The sequence below is a fragment of the Aythya marila genome, assembly GCF_965140915.1.
Source record: "Aythya marila genome assembly, chromosome: 4".
NCBI lineage: Eukaryota > Metazoa > Chordata > Aves > Anseriformes > Anatidae > Aythya > Aythya marila.
In genome coordinates this window covers 61,880,902-61,902,648 of record NC_139045.1, presented here as the reverse complement: position 1 = coordinate 61,902,648, position 21,747 = coordinate 61,880,902, and the positions used below count along the sequence as shown (strand labels likewise).

The following is a 21,747-nucleotide window of genomic DNA, read 5'->3' as shown; positions in this document are numbered from 1 at the left end:
AATTTGTCTGTTCAAGAGCAGGAGGTTTTTCATAAATATTTCTGAATTAAGAGCAAGAGACAGTTATGTTTTCCCCATGAAGACATTCAAGAACTGGAGCACACTGTGCAGAGAGGCTGTGCAGTCATCATCCTTGGAGGTTTAGAACATCCAACTAGAACAATCTCAAGCAACCTGGTCTGATCTCACAGCTCTTCTGGCTTTGGGCAGGAGTTTTCCCTAGAGATATCCTGTGGTCCCTTCCAACTTAAACTGTCCTACTAAAATATATAGAAAAAAAATATACTATCATAAAAGAAATACCATGTATTTGTTATTTTCAGCTTTGTAAGTGCTAAACTTAAAGTGTTCTGTGTTATCTCCAGTATATGGCAATATCATATAAACACCTTTATCATACTTAATATGATAAAATTGATAGGTGTAAAGAAATACAGAAACACAGAACCATATAAGCCAGAGACAGAAAAGTAGGCATCAAAGCTGATTTTTTTTGCCCCCAACCTTGTACTTTCACCTGTATTCTCAGAAGTTTTGGATAAACATTTAATTTTATGTTCTGCCTACTCTTCTGAGTACTGCATTTGGGATTTTGTAAAATGTTGCCTGCACCTCGCAAATTTTACCTTTATATTCAGTGGTAATCTTATTATTAGCAAGCTTCTCTAAAAGATGAGGGGAAAAGTGGAAGTAGCTATGAATTACCTGTACATGTTGAATTTCGGAAGCTCAGATCTAACCTTTTGCTTCTTTAGTTCAGGTCTACAAATATTCACTTTTTAATTTAGGGAACGTTTTATTTTGGCCTCTGTATGTTTTGCATCATATTAACCAATTTTGGAAGAAAGCAGATATAACAGGTGCTGTGTTTACTTTTAGCCAAAAAAAATAAAATAAAATAAAATAAAATAAAGATAAAAAAAGCAAAGATCTCCCTTCAAAACAAATAAAGCACCAGGCACAGATTAGAATTCTTTGATCCTGCTGAAGACCATCCAAGGAACCTGAAGGTGCACAAATCCATGGGACCTGATGAGATACACCCATGGGCCCTGAGAGAACTCACGGATGAAGTTTTAGTAACTATTTTAGCCACCACCCATCATATTTGAGAAGTTGTGGCAGTCCGGTGAAGTTTCCACTGACTGGAAAAAAGGAGACATAACCCCCATTTTAAACAGGAAAAAAGGAAGACCAAAATGGCTAAGGAGGCACCACCACTAGAGACTGGTACAAGGGTATGTGTCCAGATGGCACAGGGTCCTACTTGCTCAGCGCTGGAAGTGTCATCATATCCCTGGCATGATTTTCAGTGAGAAGCACAGCCCAACTCTGGCATGAGCTACTGGACTCTTGTTGCTGTTCCAGCAGACCCTTTGGCACATTGCAGGAGAAAGTGAAAAGGACTTGCAGCTCACAACGTGTATGAGGCAAATACACCCTTTCTTGCACAATGTGATCCTTAAATAGATTGTGGATCCTAGAGCAGTCATAGATAATACTAGGTAGAAAACCAAACAGAGAGAGGCTTGGGTTCAGGGAGGGAAACCCAGTAATTTGTTGATCTCAGTAACTCTTCATGATGTTCCAATTCAATGAACTTTGTAGCTTTAGAATCTGTATGAAATTTTGTGTTCAAAACAATACAAAACAATAACTATTGAAGTTAGTGTGACAGTATTTGTTATTGTCCCTAATCATAATCATGGCCCTATTATGCTCAGTGCTGTAAACACATGCACTAATGAACTGTTTGTGCCTCAAGAATTTGCAGATCACAATTATTTTGGTACGCAGAAGTGTATTGGGGTGTGCCCACTGAGGATTTCAAAAACAAAGCAAGGTGGAAAACCCTATTTCTAACTTCAGCCATCTAAAACATAATTCACTGGTCTAAACCAATTTTCTAGGCTTAATGTTCTTATAATGGCAGATGGAGAGATATAGGTATCTCTCAAGGCATACCCATTGCATCCTAAATTCATGCCCGTTGAAATGAACCACTTCATGGGACACCTACCTAGGCTATAGGTATTTAAATTCTGAAGCCAAATCCAAGAAACATTTCTCATAATTATGGAGGAAAAAGCATCTAAAATTAGAATGGAAATTTCTTTAAATTCTCATACCTGAATTTTTAAATCATAAAATAAAATATTAATATTAAGTTCCTAATTATCAGTAGAAAGAATTCCACTTTCATTCCTTTTCCCACTTTTCTTTATTCCTTTGTGAAAGATTTTAATAGCAGAAATTAAATATAGATTATTATTTTTTAATTTACATTTATTTCCTTTTTTTCTGCTTCTCTGGCTTTTTAGAGCTGTCTATGGTTTTAAGTTGTCCAAGAGTGTAACACTTTGAAGTGTATTATTGGACTTTATAACAGTGTCTACAAGTATACCTGAAGCATGAAATTTCAAAAAAAAAAAAAAAAAAAAAAAAAAGAGAAAAAGAGTGGGGGAAGAAAAATGAAGAATCGGAAGGGAATAGTGCACATTATTCCCACAATAATAGTGCACAATTCCCACAAATAGAACCACAAAAAGGTGCAACAAACTTTTAAAAATATGAAGTATTTAATTGTAAATATTTTTCTTTTAATATGAACCCCCCCCCCCCGAAAAAATAAATTCAAAAAATTCAAAAATTTCTCCCCAATTTACACCATAACCACTTTGAACTTTTTCTTCCTGCAAAGTTACAGCATATAGCTAAATACAGATACTTGTAAGTAAGTAAAGAACCTTCCCATCTCAAAACCAGGCAATTCAAAGAGATGTATGGGACCTTAGCAACCTGGCTGTCTCTGCTCCACTTACAGACTGCCAGCAGACCTTTAGAGCAGAACTAATCACCTAGAAAACATCAGGGGAGCCGACTGGGCTCATACCAATACTGATCTACAGCTCCCATGTGTTTGAGAAGGGTCTGCAGCAAAATAAACCGCAATAACAGTATCTGAAAAGGTATTTAGATTATGGCACTGTTGCCAGCATTAACGAGGTTGTGTTGATATTCAAGTCATTGCCACCATTTGCTGTTTTTTTGCAAGTCCTCTATAAATCCCTTATTTCTACATAGGCATTGAGCAGATAAGGTGGTCAAAACCATAACTGATAGTTAGAAATTGGCAGGATAGATCTCTGAGAAAAGAGTTGAGCATAATTGGAACTAATTTATAATAGACGCACTGCAGTGAATATGGGAAATTTTGAAGACTGGATAAGCTAGAAAAAGAGCAATGTGGGGGTTAAATTGGCGTCTCAGTCACTACAAGGTCCTCTGTGATGCAAACTGACCACAAATGAGGTGTCCTTGCTATGTTCTGTTGCTTTTTTTTTTTTTTTTATCTCTGCTCCCTCTCACCAGTTAGAAGGAACTAATGCTGATCTATCTGGTGCAGTGCAGAGTCCTGACAGAAAGTAAAGGGCAACCAAGGCAAATCACCACCAGCACATACACTAGTTGCTGAAAATTGCTAGGCTAAAGCATTCATTTTAAATGTGTGTCTTACTCCTTTCACCTCAGTGCAGATTGAATGTTCATCAATGTACTGCTTATTGACCTCACTGTGCTCATATAAGGAACCAAAGCACTATATTATCACTGATCTTTTTCTTGCCTTTACTGTGTTTTTAATGCACTTTGAGAAGTCCACATCTCATAAGACGCTGTAAAGATTAAATCCATCATAAGGAGGAGGAAAATCATATAAACTAAGTACTGAAGAACAGCAGAATTGAGAACATTTCCAAAGACCTCAGCTTAAAAATGCATTTTAGAGATAAGTAAATATATATATATATTAAAATGACAATAATAATAATAAAAAACTTGTATTGTGTTTCTTGCTCTGAATAAATGTAATGAAGATTCTGATTTTAGAGACATATAACTAAAGCACATTTCTAATACCATAGCCCACTGAATGCTATAACACCTTCTTGCATTGATTTCTAATGTTCCACATTTAGTACTCACTCATTTGTTCTAGTGGGTAATAGGAATAGTATTTATGAGCCAGAAATCCTTTGAACAGCTCCTGTCCTTGAGAAGCCATTCGCTGTACTTGTATTCCTCATACACTGTTCTCTATCATGTTTAAAAAGCTGCTCACACGTACAATATTGTGTCTTCAATTCCAGGGCTAAAAAGCTTTTCCAAACCAAAAGCCATGCTATGCCTACATGTTCCTGAATAGTTTTTGGATTTTTTTTTATGAGCATTTTATCTGAGTGCTTAGTGCACAACACACCTCAGAATAGGAAAATGTATGAGATGTTTAAAGGATGAAGAAAACATGCTATAGGAACAGTTGCCTGTAGGTTTTGAGTACAACAGTGGTTTGTACAAAGAAATAAGCCAAAAGAAACTACTTCTTTTTTATATCTATTTATTAACAGAAAATCTTTGTTTTCATTATGTAATGGAACTAAATATTACCTTGATGATGGCTCCACAAAAGATTGTACCTCTAGCTGAATGGCATTGCTGCAGGAGAGACATCCTAAGATATTTATCCTAACAGACTTCCTCTTGCCATTGCAGAAGTTAGTTAAGTCAAGTCCTCCCATCTATGAGAACCTTGGCTTTTTTACCTTCATCTTTTTTTGTCTGAATCCAAATACTTTCTTTGACATATTGCTAAACCTATTCATTTTCCTTGAGTTTGGATGAAAAAGTCAAGGCCAGCCTGAGTAGGATATTGTTCAAGAGTATTACGGAACAGCATGGTAGAAGTCAGAGAGAGCTGAATAGAAGCAAATACAGACAAAAAATCATGTTTTACATGGCTGATAAATCATGGTGCAAAAAAAATAGGAACTTTGTACCTAAGCAGGGGTATCCCTCATACCCCTACCTGTCTAACACAGCATTTGAGAGTTGCCTTTGCAGCAGGGTGAATATTTTAAAGGAAATTGTGATATGGACTATATGCTCTCTGTGAATATTCCCAAAATGTTATTTATCTACATGGTCTTTTGAAAATGTGTTATCTTTCTAGAGTAGGGTCTCTGTTCCTCCAGCCCAGTCATACAAAGCACTTCTGTGACTTGTTAACACACGGTGGATAGAAGTGGGAATAAGTCATGCTCTGTGCATGTTGTCACACAAGAGAAAACAGCAGTGCTGAGTGCTGAGACCCCAGATAGTGTCTTGACTGCTTTTCTGGGAATTTCTGCTGTTCCACTTGATCATTTTGTGATACTCCAAGGACTACAGACACTTCTGCAACCAAAGGGGAAATATCTTCACCATACGTCTTTTCTTGTTGCATGAAGTGGGAAATCTGTGCATGAAAACCAAATGGTGTAGCTGTGTTTCAAAGAGGAAACATACCCCACTGGAAGTACCCCCACCGGTCCCCATCCAGTAGATCCAGGGACCTGTCCAGAGCATAAGTGTATTTTTGTTCAAAAAAAAATCAGAACTCGGTGTTTTGTACATCTAATATTACTGAAAACTCCTTGCAGAAAGCTAAGTATAAAACAGGCAAGGTCAGATAAGCCTAAAGCAAGCAGCTGAATACCCTCGCTGGAGAAATCCTGAGGCCATCTCGTATAGAGCAAATTCCATTAAAATACAGATTGTATCAGAGAAGAGATGTAGCTTTGTACTTTAAAACCTGCCTATTGTGCAAAAGGCATTAGGCTTATATCAGTCTAGCTGAGATTTTTATGGCAATTTAGATGATGGCAAATTATTAATGTAGAAGTAGCTGTTTTATCGAGAATATCACTTTGCTTTTTGTCTGATTTTCATCATGTGCCATATGTACAGCATTTGATCAAAGGCTGTGAATGCATTATCTCTTGCCTCGCTTATCATTTCTGAGAAAAAATGAGAAGGAGGAGAAGGGAGGGACAGGAGATGATGATCAGAAATAAAAAAGTTTCAAAGTAGACCAAATAAGGCTGTCCATAATAGTTTCGCTTTAATGAAAGGCATCATTAATCAGCTGTAATGGTGGCTAAGGTGTTGGTGAAACAGTACATAAGCTGAAAAAAGCAGTCTCTGAGAATAAATGTACACTGCATTGCAGCAGACATGCTTCTCATTAGTTTAACTCAAATGTCACTAGTTAATGGGGAAAGCGATTTAGCAACTGTCCTACATGGTAACACTCTAGTTTCTTCATCAGCCTCTCTCCAGGCACCTGACCAGTGTACACATGCAACATCACAACAGCAGACGTGGATTGTTTACGAATGCTTTCCAGATCTTTTTTTCAATGCCCTCCTCCAACAAAGTGGACAGGGGGATACGTGGATCTCTATTACTGCCTGTGCATTAAAAATTGCCTTGCTTGAGGCCACGCCAGAAGGATTTACACTGCAGCACATTCAGGGAACAGCTAGTAGACAAACAAATCGATGGTATTGATGATATTGGTGCAAAGCCCATCTGAGGCCAGAGCACCCATCTTCAGCACCAGGCTGAAGGCAATGGTGCAAATGGTGCAGTGGTTCCCCTATCTGCCCTCACTTTCTCCACCATCCAACATCTGTCCTGCCACCTGCCTTATTTCCTCTCATCAAGGGGAGACTGCCAGCATGACTGAAGAAACTGCCCTCCCTTTTCAATAGTTCCTTTAGAAAGATCTTTTAAAAACCTTCCTTTAAGAGTGCTCTGTTTGGTTAACGTTGTTAAAAGCATTGTACCATCCTCCTCTGCAGCTTTGCAGAGGCAGACCACAATGCTGTTCACAACCCACCCTGTGATTTGTGTGCTAGCCAGAGGAGAGGGCTGGAGGTGGAGCAGGGAGACCCTAGGAGATCAAATTCACCATTCAGAAAAGACCCTAAAACTACACTAAGGAGCCAGGGATTAAAGAGATTAAAATATGTCCTAACTCTGCCCCTGCCAAAGTCAGGAAAGAGCACCAAGGGGAACCCTGATTCCTCTGAGACATACCACATTTTCCATGCCTGCAACCTTCACAAAGCCCATATTAACAGTTAATCACAGAAACCTAGAATGGCTTGGGTTGGAAGGGACTTTAAGGATCATCTAACTTCAACCCCCCTGCCACAGACAGGAATTCCACCCACTGGATCAAGTTGCCCAAGGCCCCATCCAGCCTGACCCAGAACACCTCCAGGCATGTTCCATCCACAGCTTCTCTGGGCAACCTGTTCCAGTGCCAACAGCTATGCTATCCAGAAGAATCTATCAATCTGAAAACTTACAGTAGAGCAACAGTGGGAAGTCCTCAATACCAAGTACTCAGCTCTAAAAACAGGACTGCATTTCATGTAGCCAGCAGTTTTACATTATCATATACAGCCCACATTAAAAGACACTGAATGTGAATGGAAATATCTTTTAAAAAAAATAACTTAAACTGTGTGGACAGAGGCAATAGAATACTAATTGTGGTTCACCCAAACTTGTGTGACTTTTGAAATGCATCAAAAAGTTTTAGGGAACATCAGAGATTAAAAAAACACAGAAGAGTGATGGCAAATTATGGTTTGTCTTAGTTATGAAATGAGTGTCTTTCCTCCACTGTTGAACTTTCAGAAATTTTTCACACAGAAGAGGACACTTTTTTCTGGGAAGAATTAATACCCTAGATATGAGTAATTCCTCCTGCTTTACTTATAACCACTGAAACTTCATTTAATTGACACCTTCTCCTCTGAATTTGCTATTTTGTGGATGTAAGAGAAGCATGAAAAGAAGACTTCAAACACTAATTGACAGTCATCAAACAGGACCTTTTCTTCCTTTCCTTTAACAAAAGAAGTTGCTTTTAAGAATACTGAAACTGAAAGACCAAAAGTGTATTCAGATCAAAATGTGGAATTAATGTATAAGGAAAGACTGCAGGATAAGGACAAGCATATTTGTGTAGTCTCTCTGGTGCATCGAGCTGTCAGAGACGCAGAGCTTCCTAAGCTAGAAGTTGTATCCTTCTCAGTGTTTAGCAGCCCTTGAGGATCTTTGTTTTCCACGAATCCAAGTAACTGCTTTTTGCAGCCATTTGGACTTTTAACATCCACAATCTTCTGTGGCAAAAAGGTAAAGTCTTCCCCAGATTAATTAAGTCATGCAAGAATTAAAGGACAACTAATGAAAATGTATGAAATAGTAAATAATTTTTCCATATTTTTTTTTCTGTCCCTTTCACAATTTCACAGAGTTTTAGCATCTTCCCTTCATTCATCCATTTTCCAAGTTGCAAAATGCTGATCTAATCTCTCAACAAATCAGGCACCTTTACCAGAAGGGTGTTCTGATCTTATATGACACTGTCATTTGACTACAGATTTCTATAAAATATTGGAGGAATCAGTTGCATTATTTTTGCTCTATGGCTTAGGTCACAGTGATTCTCCCTCATTTCTCTGTCTCATCTTGTACCAAACATAACAGGAAAGTGAGAGTGATTTGTCATCCCAGATATCTGCAGGTGCCCATCATGCCTTGGGGTGCCTGTGCTCCGACAGGGACCTTGCTGATGCTGTAGAAAGATGTAAACATCAAATAGGCCACAAAGCTGTGGCATTCCTGTTCCATGTTTTATATAAGAGACAATAACCTTCAATAGATCATTATCAACTTACTTAGCTACTTTTTAAATACTCTATAGAAAAAGGCCAGATAACTGGCAGTGCCAGATACTTCTGATTACCCACTATGTTTTCCTCTGAGAATGAGCTCTGCTAGAACAGTGAAGTGGCTGAAATTCACTCATTCCATGTGCCAAAACAAAAATGTACCCTTTCACCTCCAGCACTAGGGAACAGTTGGTTTTCACAGAGAACAAGCAAAAAGTCATGTCCTGCTGATTTGGTTTACTAACTGTGGAACTAAAAATATTCCTTTTGGCCTGTCAGAACAGCTGATGTTGTAATTCACTTCCAGATCCAAGTGACCTGTATATAAAAAAAAAAAAAAAAAAAAAAAAAAAAAAGCCTGCTTTGTTTTTTACCTAAGCAATCTCAACAGGTCAGTGCACTGAACAAATGAAGGAAATCCCTTACTGAGCTGCAGCTGGACAATATGTCTTGCCCCACTCTGTTTTACTGCACATTTGAAATGAGAAGTCTGCTGATATTTACAATGGGAACCAGATTTTCACAACGTGCTAATGCAAGACGTACATAGCAAGTGGGAGATTCTGCCTGCACGCTGGACAGCCATCAGCCAGCCAACATCTTTGCTCAGAAACTGAGATAGAATTGCTTGCACCCATCTGCCTTTAGCTGGTAGCAGACTTTCTCTTGTGTACTCTGGGTTAAAACTTGGAAGAAATCTTTAATAATATGTCAAATAAGAGCAGTCATTACCCTGCTTTGAAAAGACTCATTGAGCTTTTTTACCTCTGGCTAACCTTATATCTTTACTAGTGAAAACTTGTGGTAAATGCTGACAGTAACATCAACAGCAAATCTTTACCAAGTAGCAGAGAGGTAAAATCTGACAAACTGAGATTTTAAGCATTCCAACAGGATCAGGAGTGGGGCAGTTGCTAGAAGCATTACATAAAGTATCAACGGTGGTATCCTGGTCCAGCCAATTCATCACGTAAGTGATGCAAAAGTTTATCCAGGAGCATAATTACACTAGGCTGGAATTAAAATAGCATCCAGGTGGTCTGGGTCTTCCCTGAGATGTTGCTCTTAGAGTCATCGAGATGTTATTTCTAAAGAGAGGTGATGGAATAAAGCTGAAGTTGTGCATCCATACTGAGATCAGAGGCTTCTTCCTCCTTGGAGACACATTGTTACACATACCCAGGCAAAAATATGCCTGTTCAAAACTGGCAGTAGGCGGCCAGTATTTTATGCCATTTTATACTAGGTCAGACTTATCCCTCCATGTTTTACACTGGACCAGACTGCTTTGAGAGCTATCAAGAAAGAGAAGTAAAAACTACAAAACCAGGAATCTGAAAACCAAAGTGCTGCATTAACAGCTGGTGACAAACACAGCACAGACACATCTGAGAAATCAGTTAACTAGCAGCATGTGATCAACCAAATACATGGGCTTTGCGGGGAGACATTAAGAAATATCCCTCCTCCCTGTGACCAAAGCATGCCTGCACTTTGAACCTTAATCATATGATGCTCCGATTTCCTTCCATTTTCCAGCTGCTCCAGTGCAGTCAACAGCACAACAGAGACTGTCAGGAAAGATCAGCCTGAGCCGCAATGCGCCCAGCTCTGTACTATTCAGCTCAATTTAGTTCTTCTAATAAAGAGCCTTGACTTTGTTTAATTTGGTAGAATTCAATCGTAACATTGTCATCTGCCAGAGATACAGCCCGAAGGATAAAATTTCCATTTAAACACTTTAAATGTCATGTACAGACTTATCTAGATGCTTGCCTGAATTTTTTGCTGTTTACAAGGAGGAGGATGCTTAGCTCTATCAGTTTACAGTGGCAGAAAGGAAAAGGCACTGTGCCAAAATGTATCAAATCAGATCACCATCATGAGCTCTGCTATCTCGGAAGGGAAAAAAAAAATAAATTAATCTTGCCTGCAGGTGGGCAAAATTCAATGCTGCCAAGAAAAATGCAAGCAAAACTGCTTTTACCTCTAAGAAAAGTGTCTCCAGCTGCTGCATTATGGTACCAAACAAGTTCCACATGTCAGGCGAGGAATGCAGTGTGGTGCTGTAAAAAAGAAATGGCAGGCACCATCTGTATTCTTATAAATTCAGCAGTTGCCTAGAGAGTTGCTGCCATTGAAAGAACTAAGATTACTTCTCTGCTATTAATAAGAAAACTTGACAAGACTGAAAAGGGTTTGAAGGAGCTGTCGTTAGAGAAGTTTACATTCCACAGCATCTCCCAGCAAAGTGAATGTAGCATTGAAACATGGAGGTACTCACCGTCCTCTGGCTATCTGCAAAAATCCCCTGTAAATAGAACCTAGCTCTGAAAGAAGAAAGGGCTGGGACAGTAGCAGACCTATGTATTTTTAAAGCACTTTTAGGCATGTTTTGGTTTCACCTCTTATGAAGACTTCAGAGCAGCTTTAGCTTTTTTAGTGAGTGGGGGATGAAGTGTATACTGGACAGCCCTGCATGAAGCAGCCTTGAAATCTGTACCATGAAATTGGGAAAGATGTGCTTTGCAGCCTTGTTGTCAGCACATGTAAGAAGATCATCCAAGGCAAGGACCCCCTGTTTGTGTCTGAACTCCTACAGTCAACGGGAAGTAGAGTGAAATAAAAGGAGGATTAGAGTGATCGCTAAGGAAATCTTCAGCAACACAGCATTTCGCATTGGTAGGTATACTTGTACTGTTTACTTGTACCACTTGCTTGCAGATGTGAGAGAAGAGAAGGAGGCTGTGTGGTGTTCAAGGAACTCCGGGGCTTTCATCTACCTGGGCTGCCTGCCTGCATAAATGCTGCAGCCTTTGCTATGCCCAGCGTACCAGGAAAGAGAATGAACTTCTGCAGAGTGGCACAGAAGTGAATATGCCAAGGAGCTCATTAGCGTAATGCTGGTGCATTGCTCATTGTGAAGATGCCAGTTCCTGTTTTGAGCCCAGAGGGTGTGCAAAGGGCAGGTAAACAGTTAATGAATGCGGTTCTTTGAATCCAGCGGCTGAATCTGTGCTGAACTTTTAAATCTTTTATAGCTGTGATATTTCAGAGTCCTAAAAATGAATCAGAACATCTGACAGGTATGCCATGAAGTTCCATATACATGCCGTTCCAAGATTTAGCACTGAGCATTTACCTTCTGATATGCTGACAAAGGGAAAATGGTTTATGCAGAGGTCTTTGGGCCGTTTTGCCCAGGAAAAAAAAAAAAAAAAACAACAACAACAACAAAAAAAAAACAACTGGTAAACCAGGGCTTTTTACTGCTCCTTTTCTCACAGAAAAATTCCATTGAAATACATGTAGTGGTTTCCCAGCGCTACCGCAAGCAAAAGGTTACTTCATCAATAAAATAACATTGGCACTCAAAGGCTTAATATATACATTACTGAGGAGGTGGCACTCAAGGTCAATATTGAAATACAGCCAGTAATGTCCCAAATGTTAAACTAATCCTCTGTACTTACATTGCCCAGTTCATCTCAAAGCTTCTTCCTTGCTAAATAAACAGGGAACAGTTAGCCAGCCTGAATTACTGCTACAATTACAACAAAGCCCCTTTGCGGCATCTATTTACCATCCCACCAGAAAACTGTCCACTTTTGATGATCAGAAAATCCTGTATTTCCTAGAAAAGAAGTGTCAAGTTTCCAGGGAATTTCTAATTTTTCCAGAGCAAAATAAAAGCAACATTTCTGTTTAGGTTTCTGCTTTAAGGTTATGTCTGAATATGCACTGATAACTCCTGCATCCTTGGGACCCACCCATTGCCCGTTTTCCCATACTCTCACACAGACGTTAGAAGCTTTGCTTTTCCCATACTGAACCCAGTACAACACCAGCTGCTGGTATCCCCATGCATTACCAAACCCACGTGGAGGTTTTCACAACCCAGCTGGATGATGCCCTGAGCATCCTGGTCAGGTCTATTTTGAGAGGAGGTTGGACTAGAGACCTCCTGAGGTTCCTTCCAGCCTGAGCTGTCCTGTGATATACTGGCCTGGGCAGTATGCAATCTTAGAGGATCAACAGGGGTACAAAGAAAGACAAATGAAGAGTAACTGTTACAGTAGGGCTTTGATTTTAGAAGGATTTTGCGGTAAAAGAAAAAATGTGAGATTTCTGCTCCAGAGGTTCACCTTTAAAATCTACTCAGGACAGTATTTTTTTTTATTTTTTAATTTTATTCCTCTTTAGGATATTATCTTGCACAGATCAAGAATTGCTAGCAATGATGCAGGTGTATTGTGCTGAAGCAGGGCGTGGTGTGGGTCTTTTTCACACATATGCTGTGAATTTATCTTTGTGATGTGGTATGAAGAACTCCTGAATCTCATCTAGCCATCTTCAGCTGCACCTAAAGCCCCATTGCTGCAGCTTGAGTCCCTCTTTCCACCAGTAGAGATATTCTGACTCAAAAACAGACATTTTTTCAAACCGATATCCATAAGAAGTATCCATAAGAAAAAGGAATTAGACATTCACAACAAAAATCCGGCAAAGAGAAAATAAATATTTCTGCTCCTTCCTTGATTTGAGTAAATGTACACAGAGAAGCAATTAAAAAAGGCTTAACTAAAATTGGTTTTCCAGATGAACAATGGTTTGGACAGTAGTGATTGCATATATAACATTTATCCCTTGGGTTAATGATAGTCTCTTCCAATTCTCCTTAATCCCATTACTAAATTAATAAATATTTCTTCTTTCCCAACACTATTCTTGAGCATTGTGTTTTGTTGTTGTTTTTTGTTTGGTTGGTTGGTTTTGTTTTGTTTTGTTTAAAAAAAAGAAAAAAGGGGGGGGGAAGGGAAGGGAAGAGGGAAGGGAAGGGAAGGGAAGGGAAGGGAAGGGAAGGGAAGGGAAGGGAAGGGAAGGGAAGGGAAGGGAAGGGAAGGGAAGGGAAGGGAAGGGAAGGGAAGGGAAGGGAAGGGAAGGGAAGGGAAGGGAAGGGAAGGGAAGGGAAGGGAAGGGAAGGGAAGGGAAGGGAAGGGAAGGGAAGGGAAGGGAAGGGAAGGGAAGGGAAGGGAAGGGAAGGGAAGGGAAGAATTTAGAATTTGAGTTTGAGGAAGCTGCTTCCTCAGGAAAAACTTTGCATTAAAACTGATCTCAAACTTCCTCCAAAGAGTGTCACAGCCCATATGGACATGTTATGCCTCACTGGGAGACTCTTGGTACAAAACAACTAGGAGTATATAGCACAAAATAGTCACCTCTGCATCCCATCGCCGTAGGAACACTATTGATATGTGCACTTGCTACAGCTCCTAAATGTAAGTTTCCTACCACTGTACTGGATTATAAAACATTTTACAGTACCCTCCTAAAGATCTCCAGCTCCTCATTTTTCAGTTGCATGAATTTGAAATAGAACAGGAGAAAAACCTTGTGGTCATTATGTGCCCTTCTTTGTCTACAAATATACATGTGTGTGTGTTTGTAGATACAAACATATATATGCATGATCCTGTTGATTGTATATACATAAACAAATATGTGTAGCTGTTCATTTCAAAGATACTTAGTGAAACCCTCATTATGTAAATTATTAAGTCAACTTTATTTATAACCATAATTGCAGCACATAAACAAGAGTTAGTTCATCCCAAACACAACTGGATAGATTGGACAGATTTTTTTTTTTTTCTGATCTATTTTATCTGAAAGATTTTGATGTCTTTTGCTGTTTCCACTGTATTTAGTTAATTTAGAAAATGTTTATCCCAAACAGCACACTCAACTTCTTGCACATTTTTTTTAAGAATACCTCCTTTAAAATACCATCAGAGCACAATCTGGTTTTGTTACACTCATTGACAATCTACAAAGCTTTTTTGTTACTTGAGCTGTGCTTATCAGCTAAACCACAAGTGGGAAGCACAACAAATGCTCCAGAACAATGACATCAGATACAGAAACTTTGTGATTACTCCTGTCCAACCAGCTCTTTATGAAAACTGCAGGTTGCAAAGATTAAAATTCTGCCTTGACTGGGTTCATTTTTTTAATAAAGAGGGGGAAAGGGAGCAGGGAGCCTTGGGAGGATCAGAAGAACAGATTAGCTGTCTGCAGAAACACTAGTTATGTATCATTAACTCCAGTGAAGCTATTCATAGTTAAAGTTGAAAAATGCCCAAGTTGACATTCCTTCCTCCCATGCTGTCAGGGGGGAGGCCAGACACAAGATTTTCCACTTCATCTCTCAGTTTCCTTTTATATACAGACTCTCAGCAAACTGCTTGTGTTGCCACAACAGAGACCTTGAACCTTCAAAGCTATCTACAGAGACAGACCCTTATCCCAATCAATATGGCTCAGCAAAGAGGCACTGGCTGCCCACACATATCTCTTTGCAGGACTGGGACTTATGTTTTCAGTGACTGAATTTACTTTTCATAAAAGGGCAGAATACCACTGCCAATTGGTGTCTGCAAAGCAAGCTAAAAAAAAAAATAAATAAATCTCATTTTCATAGAACAATAAGAATGGGTAGATGTTTTCTTTTGAAAGTCAGTCATCACTGACAGTGAAAAGCCAGCTCAACACCCACCTTTGAATCCTTTCCCTCATCAGGAAGTAAGGCACAGCTAATGGCAGAAGAGGCAATTTTTCTCCAGAAGAGAGAGTTTTGCATTAGGTCCAATCTGAATATCAACATGCATGACCTAAAGGAGAAAAAGACGCATAATTTCATTTTTCATATAATGCTAAGCACTGACAAAGGAAGGAGGATAATACAGCATTTCAGAGCATGAGCAGACAGAAACAAAATAGAAATCTGCTTGAAAATATGCCACCTGAGAGAAGAATTGCTCATTCTGTTGTGACACTGAGAAGAAGGAGAGTAACCCTGATGGAAAGTAACATTGGAAAGTGGAAGTTAAGAACAACTGAAATGCTTAAAAACAATACTGAAAACTAACAAGGCTTGGCCAGAATGTTCCCATCATTTTTTTCCTCAAAGATTTTTTAAGATCTCTGATCTGGAAAGTCTGATTGGCTCTGCTGCTCTGTGATGGGGAGTAGGGAAAGATAGGAGGGAAGGAAGGAAGAGCAGCTTTAGCTTCAAAGATGACACTGAAATATTAAGGCTCAAAGAATGGCAACTATACAATGACAAAGTAGGAAGGGAATAGCAGGAGCTAAAAGACACGGCTGCAGAGAGAGCAACGTTGCAAGGAGAGCATGCGTGTGTCTCCACTGGCCAGAGAAGCTACCTCCAACAGAGACAGCTACAGAACTGAAGTCATCTTGTCATTTCAATTCAGCACTGCCTCCAAGCTCTGCCGTGCAGGCCAGCTAATATGTTCAGATGCCAGATACTGTTTATTTAGGGATATCAGTTAGTTCTTTGGGGATCCCCACATGCTTTTGCCACCCTGCACCCCACCCTTCCAAGACAAGTATCTGCTCAATATATACTGACGCACAAAGGTTTCTTTAGAAGATCAAAGAGTCATTTATAGAAATGAAGAACTGAGGAGTTCATGATGTTCCCATGATGTTTTGCTTTAAAGTCACTCATTTTCCAAGGGTAAGCCTACACTTCATGTTCAAGGAAGATGTAAACTTGTTCGGGTGAGGGTGCTGATGGAAGGACTGCCTCCCACAGAGGAGTTGCCTGTATTAAATATGTATAGGCTGACTAAACAAGATCCATAGGGAATATTAAAGTGCTTTAATAACTGGAGTGTAAAGACAAAGAAGAGGGAGGAATGTAGGAGCATATTAATGGCAAAACTGAAATTAAATAATATAATAAAACATCTCTGACATTTGCATGCTAATGACATGATGTTAATACTAGACCTGGAGACAGCCAGCAGGGAGCAATTCTGCATGGACTGCAAATGCTTCCTACAAAATCCAAAGAACTATAGCATATTCCTCTCAACTTCCTTCTCTACATTGGTGTCTATAAAGCAAATATAAGATTCATAATGCATAGACCACCAAAACTCAGGTGTTCAGATTTGATTTGTGAAATATCAACAGCTATGAATATACCCTAATGTAGCAACCAGGAGCATGATTCTGCTGCATCATTTGTACTGAAAACCTGATGGCCGTGGGGGCAAAGTATGGGGTCAGTATCCAACACGGTAAGACTGAAATATAAATCAAATACATCTGTGTTGCCTAGTCAGCAAGGCTATTCTTTGTGTATTGCTTCATGAAAAATCACTCTATGTTGATTATCAGTACTGCAGCACTGATTATCCAGACTACAGGCAAGCTGTTTAAAGCTGAAAGGATGAGAACAAAACTTCTAAAATAGTCTAGAGACAGAAAACAAATATCTCTCCTTGGCCTTTGGGACAGAAATGTTTCTGTGCATGACACACACTCAGTGTGACACATCATCACATGTGAGTGGGACACGGGGCTCAGACAGTATCATATTTCTGTTCTTATAACCTTGGAAGTAAATTCAGATTTTTTCCTTTAGCTGTGTCAGATGGAGGTTGTTCAACTTAAACAAAGTGGAGGCAGGTCTATCTCCTGTAGTGCCTTTAGGAAGAACACAAATAAAATTTTTGAACATGCATCTTGCAAAGTCCCCTTCACATTTCCTTGCCAGAGAGGGGGAATGCTGCTCTTAGCACACATACACACAGTCTTACAGGTGAAACAAGGGATTATTTACCATGCAAAATGGATGCTGGGATACTTGCTGGAAAGAAATGGCCCATCCATCTCTTGTGCCCAGTACTGGCTGGGACAGCAAAACCTTCAAAGCCTGGCAGCACAGAGAGACCACAGATTCCCTGCAGATATAGGTATTTTCTTATACATTTTCTCTTGCTTGGAGGAGTCACACATCTCTTCTATAACTCCACATAGTTCTCATGAGTATAATAAGCCACCCTCAGCATCGAAGCAGGAGCAATAATGATGTGAGCCAGCTAAAGCCACCAGGCATGCCAGATGAGGCAGAAACATCATCCAACGTCATTTAATTTAAGGCATCACAGGCTAGAGTTTTTCTGAACTTTTGTTTCCATCTTCATGGTAATCAACCACAAACAAGCTCCGGTACTGCTGGCTGCACATTACTATAAATCTTTCTTAACAATTTTTCATAGTGTCTCTTCTCATGCAGGTCAGTACATTGCATGTTAAACTTCTACAAAATAGGCTTTGAGCTCACCTTAGAATATAAGAAGGTTGTGAGGTTTTTTTCCTTAATTCAGGAATGCAGATGCAGATGATCTCCTTCCAAGCAGAGATCAATTATCCTTAAAAAAAAATATATATATATATATATATATGCATGTCATTCATGTCTGTCCAAACAGTTAGGCAAAATCTTTGATTTCTGATACCTTAGCTTTGTTCGGCTAAATATTGGCATTATAGCTGCCCTTTCTCAGATTCCTTACCCAGTGGACTGTCCATGACATGCAGATACCAAAACTCTGAAGCCCGTGGTGCTCTCACAGCCCAGGAGAAAGGCTGCTGTGAACAAAGCAGAACGGCTGTCAGGAAATGGAGAATTTTCCTAAGAATTTTTCTGTCATTAACGGCACCTTACACTACCCAGCCCCGACAAATAATCATGCAGGAGGGGTCCAAATGTAATCTTCTGCATATGCCACGTGGAAGACTTGCAAAATTTATAGAAATAGGTCTTCTCATGTTAAACTGAACCAGGTGGGTGTTGAAGTGACTACGCTCTGTCTATGATTCAGTCTCATAGCAGTAAAAAACATTCTCAGCAAACTCTCCTCTCTGTATGTCAGGAAGATCTTTCCCAAATGCCAGACGGGGGCTTTGTGCAGAATCTGAAGAGCAAGCTTTCCTTAGAGCAGTGATTTCAGCAGCTCTGTGCTCCCCCCCCCTCCCACCAACCTCTTTGTCCCAATGTTCTTGAAGCCAATTTCATTATGCAACTTTCCAAAGCTCTTGGGCAATCTGCTTTCATTCTCCCGCTTTCCTTTCCTTATCAGTATTTATACTCTTAACTCCAGTACCTCATTCTTTACACATGGCATGTCCCTCTTTCTAATGCTTGATTACTTTTTGCACTCACTTATTCAGAGTGACCTTTTTCACTCCTAGTGTATTTATCGCTAGATGGCTCTCATAACCCTTGGGCATATTGTCATTTATCTCTCAACCCCTTCTATTCCCTACCCTTCCAACGTGGCTTTGCTTAGTATCCCTTTTGTTCCTCCAAACATTGTGCTGCTGAAAGCAAAGCATTTTAAATACTAAAAAGAAAAACAAAACATAATAATTAATTGTTGCCTAGCTGCTTCCACACTATTATGTTTTCAGTTGTTGTGTTTGCATAGGGAAAGAACAGCCATATGCTTTCCATGCAAATGACTTAAATTTCAGATTAAGGAAAACAGCAGTAAGGCAGTTCCACTGGGAGGGTGGAACTGCAGAGGGTGTCCCTTCCCCAGGAGGAGCTGGGAGGGCAGCATGGCTGCTCCTTTTGCAATCCGGCTAGATGGGCAGATAGATGCCTGCCAGAGCAGAGGCAGCACAAAAGTGGCAAATAGCATCAGGCCACGTATGATTCACCTGCCACATCTTTTCCAGTAGAAAAGTAAGGCAAGAACTGATTCATTCTACAAAGAAAATCTGAACACAATTTCTGGATCTTAATAACCTGTGACATTTTTAAAGCACAGATTCACAAAGCAGTGCAATCCTGAACTCCAGTCCTCACTTCCAACCCTCTCTTCTCTCATGCATTATGAAGGGAATTAACCACACACTATATTGGAAACCTTATTGTCCGGTTCTTTAATACATCTTGTTCTATTTAAATCTAGCAAAACTGCTGTTGACATGCTGATTTGAAGGTCGCTTAATGAAAACTGGACTAGATATTTTGTGAAGATGGACAAGCATCTTTTGAACAATAAACAGAGGCCCAAAACCTAGCTTTTTGGCAATTTCAATGTCTCCAGTATTTTTCCAAACCCCAAAAAAGGCTAACAATATGATGGACTCAAAGACCTGGGTGTCTTTTGCCTTGTACACTGAGTCAGTCAAATCTGGCTTTTTGTTCTCTTCAAAAAGCTAACATGAAAATCCCCTTTTCTTCCCACTTCAAGGTATAACATATCCTGAACAGGCAATTACCAAGGATTTTCCTGCTCATCCAAAGGCAAAATGGAAACGGTGACTGAAAGTAAGCATCCAGCTGCCTGTGTTGACTGAACATTGATGCAGTAACCCATCCTTTGCACAGAATATACATTTTTAGCACAGAAAAATGGCAGAGTTGCAAAATATCCATAATCCTGAATGTACTGCTACCTATTTGCTTAAGAATATTTAATACTTAGAAACAAACAAGAAAAAAAATAAAATAAAAATTAAGACACACGGTAACATATATACTTGCATGGTTGCTGACTTCTATTGCCAGGATTTTAGTTTATCAGAGCAAAAGTGTAAGGACTGGTAAACAACATAGCATATTTCCCCGCCTGGGCAGGCCAAGAGACAGTTCTGCAGTTCCCTACCTAGAAAAATAGCTGCATTGAGTCTATGTGGTGGTTTGTTGCCACTGAGCATGGTTGCTTCTGAGCAGTCAAAGCAATCTAAAAGTCCTGTCACTCTGTGGGTTTCACTTTCCACTTGGAGACGTGAAGAGGCCAATTCACTTCCTCCCTGCCCTGGCAGCATCTGTGGCATTACCCTTCCTTCCTTTCCACAGTCAGTATTTGGGAGCCTTACTATGACTAGACTATGAAACACAGTTTAGTGTAAGTCTCATGTATGCTTCTCTCTGCTTCTGCTGGGCCAGTGCTAGTTGTTGCCTCACAAAACAGTTGTGTACACCTCTCAGACCTAGTGTTTCAGGCTGTCTGCAGACTCAGGTGTGCACCATCTTGCAATTCCATTCATATTGTTAGGCTTTCCCTTGGACCTACAGCCAATAGAAATTTGCTTTCTATTATGAATATAAGTTTAAATAGTGATCTAACCTGAGCTAGGGCTTTAAGTATAGGGCATGCAGTACCCATGGTTTAACCAGCAGAGACAGTCTGGAATTCATCTTTGTAAGATGCACGCAGCTGCAAGTCCCATGGCTGCTGATCCCATTTTCCTGCTCCTAACCTAATGTAATAGTTTTGCTGTAGTTGGATGGCAATGGAAAGGAATTTGCATGACATTTTACCTAAAGCACAATGAATAATAACATGCTACTGGCTTTTTTGTTGGACTGCAACTCTTTATGAAATATTTCACTAGTTCTACAAATATACTTTTTTTTTTTTTTTTTTGACATTCTTGTTAAATTAGCATTTTACCCTTTTCATTTATTTAAGTTGATCAGAAACATTAATGTCTTGTACTGTATTTCAATGACTAAAATAATAAGGTGCAAGTGAAGTACCAGTGTAAAATAATGAAATATTAATATCCTGTTTGAAAACTGTGTGATTCAGTCAGCACTGCATTCATTCAATGAGTTAAATGCATAGGATCTGGCATCCTCAAATGAACTTGTTCCATTCTCTGAGCATGTCCCTTTTTGGGGGGGACAGAAATTATACCTGACAAACATCCATTGTTTTTGGCAACGGTCTGATGGGGTAGGTTAGCCTACAGAGAAAATATTGTGTTTTTGCTTCATCTATTTGGTTATTCTTTTGGTCTGTGTTTTTCATAAACCTTCTCAGTCTGTCCAGCTAGAATCTCTCCTTCATTCAGTTATTTCTTTCTTTATTAAAAAATAAAAATAATAATAATATTAAGAAGGAAAAAAAGAAAAAAGAAAAAAAGAAAAAAAAAAAAAAGGAAAAGGAAAAAAGAAACACCATTAAGAAGCATTTTCCCAAAGTCAAAAAATGGAAATAAATTCAGGAGCCTGTGTGAGAGGCCATGTTCATGGTCTCAGGAGTAGCTCATTAGCTTGCAGCACTTTTGATGATGAAGACTTTGATTTTGGTACCTTAATGAAAATGCAGGAGCCCAGCTGGAGTTAACTCCAGAGCCATCAGTTCCTATGGTTCAGAGAGATGCCTGCACACCTGACTTCCCAGACCCTCACGTGGGCTCTTAAATAAGACACATTTCCCACCACAGCTTCTGGTGATACCTCTTTGCTCTCACACAACTACATGTCCAAGCCCACCCTCCTGACATGCCCTAGCACTGAACGAGCAGAAACTCAAGGAAACTTGGTTTGCAAGTTACAGATTCA

General features: G+C 39.5%; 1 long non-coding RNA gene across 1 annotated transcript in view; it reads right to left on the bottom strand.

The window, feature by feature from the left end:
- The window catches only part of LOC309877305, a 29,684-nt gene extending 14,445 nt beyond the window's left edge, over positions 1-15,239 (bottom strand). Inside the window, exon 1 of the long non-coding RNA XR_014317344.1 lies at positions 15,124-15,239. This is a non-coding gene — a long non-coding RNA (uncharacterized lncRNA). The remainder of the gene's footprint in view (positions 1-15,123) is intronic.
- Between the last annotated feature and the right edge of the window lie 6,508 nt (positions 15,240-21,747).